We start from the raw sequence: 9,398 nt of genomic DNA, 5'->3' as shown, positions 1-9,398 counted from the left end.
CAATGTCTACTTTTGCCTTTGCCAGAATTTCGAGTTATACCCAAAGTGTGTCACTCTTGACGGTATCACTGTAATCCTACTCCAAATAAATAGTTCCTTAAATAAAACTTCTAAACATTACCACCCTGTAAAATACGTTAGAGTGCTTGATGATTCAAAAATCATGACAGTTTTACATATGACTAATAGCCATCTTCTATATTATTATGTATATATTTAAAAACGATTCTACATATTCTTAAAGAGATATAATTTGATAAGTGTGTTAAATATGTTTCACATTTAATGGTGTTTTGTAGTTGTGCTCATGGAATGGCTTCCTCATGAGGAAGAATTCTTTATTTAGAGCTGCGGTGCGGCTGTTGCCTTCCTGAATAAACATCCACGGGGCCAATGTCCTGTAGTGACCACACTTGTTTGTTTGTGGAGCTCTTTGTTGAAAACTGACATTTCGGAGTCACCCCCTAGTTCTTTTGAAAAGTCATTAACCATCTGCCCCATAGACGCTTGTCATATATATATGGATATGAAACCACCCAAAGATCTCTTAACGTAGAGTTCCTATTTTGCATGAATAAATAGGGGAGAAGGAAATCAAAGCACTTGGTATTGCAAGCATCTCCCTTTAGTCTCTTATCTGGCTACACATGGCCACTCATACATACACCAGAGTTTCCCAAGCTGCTGCCACCGCAGACCCGACTGGCCAACGGCTCTCTAGAGATAGGTGGTTGCTTGCTTTCCGTGGGGAATTGATGCGACACAGATAACTGTGGGCCAGAACTAAACAGAGCCCGCAAAAGTTACTGAAGGTATGAGATTAGATCCCGCCTGGTGAAGGGGATCGCAGAGGAGATCCCGGAGGGGACTCGGAGGGAGCGGCCGGGCTCTGCTGAGGCGGCACAGAGGCCCGGCTCCTGGCAGGCGGGTCTGGGCTGGCTTCACTACAGTCAGCCTCCCGTGGATGTTGCTGCAGGCACATCGGCATCTCTTAATGTACTGAAGAAGAAAGGGGACGAGGACAGCAGGGAAGGAAAACCAGGGGGAAAAAGAAACGTATAAAAAATTCACCACATAAATTAGCTGCGTCTCTTGTCGCAAAAACTGACAATTTCATCTGAACGTGAATCCTGGGCTGCTTCTTCAAGTGCCTGGAGGAATTGCATCACGGAACCTACAAGGTAATTATTAAAAATGCATAGATGGTCATGTAGGTACAAAAAAATTGGGCAACTTGTCTCCAGAAAAAAACATTAAAAGGTCCGCATATGTCAATGAATTAGAGTCTGTTTTCTTCTAACAGCTGCTATTTTGGGAATTCCTCTGAGGATGTTTAAAGAGCAAGTTTTGTATATTGAGGTGGCTGCTCCATTGTCGCGGACAGTTGAAACCAGAGTAGGCTATTGAGGGGAGCTAACGGTTTTGGCACTGGTTTTGGGTGTTAAGTATCAACTAACATGTTTATGCCCGCCCTTCAGATGTCCACATACAAAGACCCCTTTCTCTCCCTTCTGGCAAGAATCCAGGCCAATCTTGGAATGCTTAGTCCCCCGCCCATCATTAAGGGCACTGTGTTAATCGTGGGGCTTCATCTCAGAAGCACCCTGGAAAGGAATGCTCACTGACCCACAATATCCACATTTCCGCTTCTGTGGAAATTGCATGCATATGAACATGGGGTTCTGAAGCAGAACTAAGAAACAATCAAGTTCAAGTTCACTTAAAACTACCTAGAGATTTAATATGTTAGCCAGGCTAATGGATAGGTCATTGAGTTGTTGCAATCACTTAAAAAAATGTGTGTTATATTAGAAGTGTATGATATATGTATATCTATGATATAAATATGAGATTCTTTCTCACCATTATTTCTGTGAAGAACACAGATACCACACACTTTATTCAGCGAGTTGTAGACCAAGTTTTAGGCTGCTAAAAAGATGTTAGCTTGATTTGAAATAATACGTTCAAGTTGGGTTTAATAAATACGATGATAAATAGGTAGACCGAGAAAACATTATATCCTTCCTTATAGCTTTAAGTCGAGTACTAGAATGTCCCGGAATAACTAAAAAAAAAAACCAAAACTTTCTTTTGTGATCTATTTGGCATTAAAAGTATCTTGATGTTCTGTAGGCTTTGTTAGACTGAAGATTTTAATGAGTTGTATGTTTATGAATTTATTAAAATGAAATCTAGAATCAATGGAGAAGAGAAATTTGAATCATTCTAGTAAGTAATTTGCAAGGTGTTTCTTGGAAAATATAGAAGAAAGGAGTAAATAGTTTGTTTTGTGAATATTGCAGGTTGGGCATCTTCAACTTGTTGGGGGAAGGAGTGAAACATAATCTCACATCTAAAGTTTTCAGGATATTTATATCACATAAATGATTACTTTTTGCTTAAACTTGTGACTTATTTAGGTTACATCTAGAACATTATGGTTCTTCTCAGATGCTTAATATATTTGTTTTTATGATTCAAAACTAGTCTTGACAACCATGATTCTGTTCTCTGTCTCTATGAGTTTTGTTTTGTTTCTTCATTTGTTTTGGTTTTCAGATTCCACATGTAAGTGAAATCATACAGTATTTGTCTTTCTCTGTCTTACTTATTTCACCTAGTATAATGCACTCAGGTTTCATCCATGTCGTTACAAATGGCAAGATTTTGTTTTTTTTTATGGCCGAGTAGTATTCCATTGTGTACATATTTTTTATATATACATATATAATATATACATTTAATTTATTATAAATTATAATAATTATAATATTAAAATATATAATATATCAACATATTACATATTAATAGATATTACATCTTCTTTATCCATTCATCTATCACAGAGGGTATCTAGACTTATTGTGGTAATCAATGACAGTGTATACAAATATCAAATCATTAGGTTGTACACCTGAAACTAATATAATGTTATGTCAATGATACTTCATTTAAAAAAATGAGTCTAGGAGCACCTGAATGGCTCAGTAGGTTGAGCGTCCAACTCTTGATTTTGGCTCAGGTCATGATCCCAGGGTCATGGGATTGCGCCCTACTTCAGGCTCTGCACTGAGCGTGGAGCCTGCTTAAGATTCTCTCTCCCTCTCTCTTTCTCTCTTTCTATCTTTCTCTCTCCCCCTCTTCCTCTCCCCTACGCATCCCCTCTCTCAAATTTAAAAAATGAGTCTCGAATCTTTAGAAAAGCAGAAAAATTCTCCCCTACATGCCAACTATTTTACATATTTATGCTGTCCAATTTACATTTTTACTTTCAAGATATTAGTGCAAGAAAATAATACTGATGACTAGAATAATTTGTTTACTTCTTTAAAAAGTCCTCACACATTAGTTTTATTTATTACTTCCCCAGTTACTCTGCCAGTATGATATGTTTTTCAGAGGAGCGCAGGCATGATTCTTCACCCCTCAGGCTCGAACTGTGGTTTTACAAATCCTTAGGACTGTATGCCTGGCACATAGCTGGCACTCAGTAAATAATGTTTGAATATACGATTGGATAAAGATCTTAGTGATTTATGTGAGTGTGGGAGGAAACATTAGGACCCCTCCCCTCCTCTATGTGTGCACTCCGCAGAAGTCACAGCATTTGACAGGCCTACAGGATGGATCGGATCGCTTAGGTTTCATGAGAACAGGCTACAGCTGCTGGGTCCTTTGAGACCAGGCTGCTATAGCCCTTTGTGCCATTGCTGGGAGTGGTCAGACTTACCCAGCCTCACTTCCCTGTTACCACTATGGAAGTGGTAACTTCAGTGGTAACTCCAGTCTTCTACTGGAGACAAAGGAAGATCAGGGGAGGCAAAGCAGGGTAGGTCTATCCATTGTTTGTTTTCAGAACTCTCTTCTCCATTCAGCTCTGTTTCCCCTCTCTGATCCAACACCCCGTTGACCTTACGATAGCACCCCACCTCTCTTTGATATTTAATTTTCTGGCGTTTCCATAGTCTTGTTACTCCTTCGGCATTACTTTAGATTTTTACTTTGTCCCATGGAACTGCTTCAGCTCTGATGTCTTATTATCACATTTTCTGACCATAATCCATCATTTTTTCCTTTCTCAGTCACAGCCAGATAAGAACCTCCAGTTCCTTGAACTCCTTACCTTCCCCCTTCTCTTTTCTGCCTTACTTAACCTAGACTTTGTTGTCCATCCTTTTAATTATCCTCTTGCCTACAGCCTTCATCCCCCATTGCTCCACACGCCGGTGGAACACAACCCTGGTTCAGTCTAGCTCTTTGCCTCCTCCAGTCCTACACCAAGATGCCATGCCCACTTGGCAAACTAGAAATTTAGTCATCAACCTTGACAGCTTTTTTCCCACTCTCCCCTCCCTCCCCCACCCTGCCCAGGTTCTGTGCCTCTTCCCTCAATACTTCTGAACTTTTTCCTCCTCCCGTGTTGCCCACGGCCATGCCTATAGATCAGGTTGCTATTACCTTTCACCCACATAGCTGCACTAGTTAACTGGTCTTGCTGCCCTCAGTCTTGTGTTCCTATTAGCCAGGCTCTGCACAGCAGCTATAATGTTCTTCATATGTTTCAACTATGATCAAGAAACTCACTTCTGAAACCATTTAATGGTTCCTTGGTTAGAGGCAGTGTTCAAAGTTTTAAAGATGGTGTATCCCTGTGTGATCTGACTTCTGTCCATAGCTCTGATTTTGCCCCCTGCCTCTTGCCTCTCCTTTCTGCAACTCCAAAAGTTGCTTTTTTTTTTTTCAATGTTGTCTATTCCTTTACTTTTTTCTTCTCCACTAGCACCATGAAAACTAAGTAGGGTCTTGGGGTGCCTGGGTGTCTCAGTCGGTTAAGCGTCCGACTTCGGCTCAGGTCACGATTTTGCGGCTGGTGGGTTCGAGCCTGGCATCAGGCTCTGTACTGACAGCTCAGAGCCTGGAGCCTGCTTCGGATTCTGTATCTCTCCTTCTCTCTCTGCCCTTTCCCTACTCACACTCTGTCTCTCCATCTCTTAAAAATAAACAAACATTAAAAAAAAAACACCCAACCAAGTAGGGTCTTGATTTCCTTTCCCCAAAAAGCTGCTACCTCATTCCCAGGCAAATGAGGAGAATAGGACTTGAGGCTGGAACCACTGTTAGGGTCTCCCTCCCCCAGTCCAGAGCCAGGGAGAGGAACTGACACATGGAGAGGAAGTGGGATCAGGGAGGGCCTACTCCAAGTAAAGCCTACACTCGGTCCAGTCTTGCTTCTAGGGATGGGAGAGGCATGACTGACTGTCAGAGCCAGGGTGGTGCCTAGCTGGGCCACAGCCCTCTGTAGTGTGGTCCAATGAAACCTGAGGATTCCCAGCACCGCTGGTGTCTGGTGTTTCAAGGTTGCTGTGGCCATAGACACCTCTTGGACCTCTTGGCTTTGGTTCCCCAAAAAGCCAATGGTGACAGCAAGTGGTAGACAGGGAAAGCAGACCCAGCCCTGAGAGCCTGCAGGCTGCACAGGAGAGTAGCCAACCTGGGGTGGAGGCAGCTGGATCCAGGGAGTGGCTGACCCACACATCATAGATGCTCTTGTTGGGCAGCACCCCCTAGAAGAGGGCATCTAGATCCCAGAGCAGCCCTCAAAGAGGAGGGGAAGGGGCATGGGTTTTAAGGGCCACCCCCTAGTAGGCTGGGCTGGTTGAAGGTGGGCACTGGGGACAGGATGTGGGTGGTAGTGGAACCAGGGGCATTATCACATGGGGAGTGTATATTGGCAGCAGGAGGTGGGCAGGTGTCCCCAAAGTGAGGCCCTGTGACTTCTACTGGATAGTCCCCAGGGGCCTGGGGTACCCTGCCGTAAGTAGAGGAGCCAGGCTCTGTGCTCAGGGGAGAGGGACGAGGGCCTGATGGTTTCCCCCTGGGAAGTCTCCTCCTGGGCCTGGGGAGGGGGCAGAGGTGCCACAGAGTCCTCTCGGAGGTCAGAGGTGGAGTGGGCACCTCCACTGTGCCCAGAGCCTGCCTGACTGGGGCTGGTCCGTGGCCCCCCTCCCTGAGGTCCCTTAGCAAAGACACTATGCTGAGGCCCTCACTAGGCAGTGGCTGGGGTCTAGGCAGCCAGCAGGGCCAGCCGTGCAGCACCTAAGGGCCTGGGTCCTTGGCGAGGGTTCCCCGCACCCCTCCTGCTCTGCCAGCGCCGGCACAGGGCAGTGTTCTGCAGCCGCAGCACCTCCACCGGGATCAGGCTCACATCTACTGCCTGGGAGTTGCCCTTGGCCTGGGGCTTCTCAGGGTCCGTAAGTACCTTGCAGAAGCATCCGAAGCATGGTTGGAGGAAATGTTGTGGTGGATGGAATCCTCCCAGCCCTCGTAGTCCTCCTAGTAGTTGGGGAACCCAGCCTGAACCTGACGGATGATCTGGGCCAGTTTCAGCCTGCGGGAGGGCCCGGTCTGGATCCCCCAGGAAATCATGGCCAAGTAGGCGTAGGTGTAGGGGGTGCTTGTCGGGCTGCAGGTATCTCTTTTTCCTCCTCTTGGGGGGCTGGGAGGATGACTCCGACCAGGGAACCCCCAGGCATGTGTTGCTGCAGGGCCCCACGCAGAGGAGGTGAGCAACATGGGCAGGGGCCTGGCCCCATGGAGGCCTCAGGGCAATGCAGCAGTGTGGTGAGGCAGGGCTAGGGGTCTGGGGCTGCCAGAAGCGCTTTTCATTCTGCCCATGCTCTATGCACTCTCTTCCCTTTGCGAATTCTCTTTCTTTCACCCTCCTCTTTACCCTCTCACCTCCAACTTTATTTCTCCTGGTGGGTGAAATACTCCTACTCATCTTTCCGGTTTTTGTTTACTGCTTCAAGGAATTCTTCCTGAGATCCCTCTCCCTCCAAAAATAATCGGACTTAAGCACACTGTATCTCCTCTAGGCTAATACTTAGAATCCTGTATTCTAATTACTTATTTATCTATATCTCCCACTGTTTCATGAAACCCATGAGGGCAAGGACTCTACCTGCCTTGTTCGTTGTTGTGCTCCCAGTGCTTAGGACAAGGCTTATAATATACTAAATGGTTAATCATTATTTGCAGCAGAGAGTGTAGAGTGATGGTCAGGTAAGTAAGTGAACAGGAGCCCAACTGCCTGGGTTCAAATTCTGAGGCTGCCAATTACTTGCTTGGATAATCTTGGATAAGTTAATTAACTCCCTATGTCTAGCTTTTTTATCTGTAAGATGGGGATTATAGCAGTGTTCACCTCATCTGGGTATTGTGAGCACTGAATTAATACATGTGAAGTCTTTAGAACAACACCTGACACACAGTAAGCACTCGACTGACTGCTGATTTGTCAAAATATTTAGTATGGCCATTAAAAAATAATGGAAATCTATCTATCTATCTATCATCTATCTATCATCTATCTACATCTACAGATATATCTAGCTGAAAATGGCCATATTTTTACACACCTTTATGAACCAGTTGCACATATTAAATTGGAACTGTGACTCAATCAGTTGAACAAGTTCCCCATTTGAATAATAGAAACATCAGTCTAGATTTTGTGATGTCGAAAGCACAACTATGTGCCCTTCTACACATTAACCTGGGCTGCTTTGTCTTTTTTGTCTGTCTGTTCTTACAGTGATCTCCCCCAGCACCACCAGCAGGGACTCTGGCTGTGACACTGGCCGTGTCTGCCTTTATATCCAGCTCTAAAACCTGGCATTATCAGGCTTACTGGGTTTTCAAATTAGAGCTTTCCTTAATTTTTAGAGGTTTGAGATGGTTCTTCACTGACACGGCGTGACCAGAGGTGGAAGCAGTCACACCCTTTTTTTCCAAGAGGAAGGGGATTTCCAACCATCTTTTATCAGTAAGAAGATAGAAGCTTAGAAAGGCCTAGTTATTTGTCCAGAGATACGTATCAGTTAATACTAAAGCCAGGAATAAAGAACTAGATTCCATGGGTCTCTCTTGAATTCACACTAAAACAGTGTATAATTAGGAAAGGAAAAATCAAGTATGAGAATATAAAATATGGTATTCTTTTTGAAACTATAACTATGAATTTATGCTACACTAATCCAATTTTCTCATAAGGTGAAAAGAATGGATAAAAAGAGGTCCTTCAGCGTGTGTATGTCTGTCTGTACATACATTATGTCTCCCTCTCCTTCTCTCTCTCTGCCCCCCTATCTATCTATAGATATACATACTATATTGCCTGTGAAAATAAAATGAAGCATTGGAGAAGACATTAGATAACAGTTGCTACTTCTAGTTGTGTTGGGGCCAGACCTTTGTTCAGTTTGAACTTCGTCTCTTTGGAGAGTGAGGTGAAAATCTTTCATTTGTGTCCTTGGTTGCCCGCGGACTTAAATCCTAGATTCTGCTATGTGAGCAGCACTCATTTCCTTCTCTCCTTTTTACCCTGTCAATCTTCTGCTATGATGCACTCTTCACCCAGAGGACACTGCTTCCTAACTGCTTTCTCATTGGTCTTTGGCAATCTAGTTTCTGGTCTTTTCATTCTACGTATAAATAACAAAAGTCACCTGTTGTCTTCTGACATTTTCTTAGCTGTGATTCACCTTGAAATTTCTTTCTGGGTAATGCTGTCTATCAAGTCTACATCATTGAAACATACCCCTGCTCTGGTGGCAAGGACCCTGAGCTCATCCTGGTCATGCTGTCCTGGTTCTCTCCTGCCTTGTCCTTCTTAGCTTCCTCCATTGGCTCTTCTTCCTTCTTGCATGTTCGACAAAGGATTCACCAAATTGAAGCCTCTTCTTTTTCTACTCTAATTTCTGCCCTTTGAGCATTCCATTCTCTTCCACAATTTGTGCTGAGCTTCTTGTGAGGAGGAACTCTGTTATTCTTATTTCTATTCCACGTACTTGGCATAATATCTGGGTCATGGTAGGTGCTCAAAGTGGTCTGTTGCCTTGAATGTAAGCTATGTCGAGGATTCCAAAATTTAAACCAGTAATGGGCTTTCTCAACTTCGAGTTCCAATGACATTACTTACTTTCTGTGCATTTCCAATAATAATAAAAATAGTTACTGCTATTAAGCGCCAGTTGTGGGTTGGTCAGCTTGCTAGGTGATCTCAATACATTATTTATACTCTATACAACCCTACAAGGTACACATTATCATCAGCACTTGGTGTAGGAGGAAATCAACATCTATTTGGATATCTAGTGAGTATCTCAGACTTACAGCCAATGAAGAACCCTTGCCCCAAATCTGCTCGTATCCAGTTTTGCCCCCCAGGAAGCAACGCTCTATTCATGAAGTTATTCTCCACTCAGTGCTTTGCTTTCCGACATCTGATCCACTAACATGTCTAGTTGACTACAAAAAGTACTTCTAATCTGTTCGATTTTCTTCATTTTCCAGGTCAGGACATCATCTTTTCTAGACCAGGGCAAGAGCCTCCT

The 9,398-nt window shown here is 43.9% G+C and overlaps 1 pseudogene; it reads right to left on the bottom strand.

The window, feature by feature from the left end:
- Positions 1–5,234: 5,234 nt before the first annotated feature.
- Positions 5,235–6,784, bottom strand: LOC122220728 (annotated as a pseudogene).
- Between the last annotated feature and the right edge of the window lie 2,614 nt (positions 6,785–9,398).

This window comes from Panthera leo, chromosome B2, assembly GCF_018350215.1.
Source record: "Panthera leo isolate Ple1 chromosome B2, P.leo_Ple1_pat1.1, whole genome shotgun sequence".
Lineage (NCBI taxonomy): Eukaryota > Metazoa > Chordata > Mammalia > Carnivora > Felidae > Panthera > Panthera leo.
Note: the sequence above shows the minus strand (reverse complement) of the source record. Positions and strands in the feature narration are given on the sequence as shown.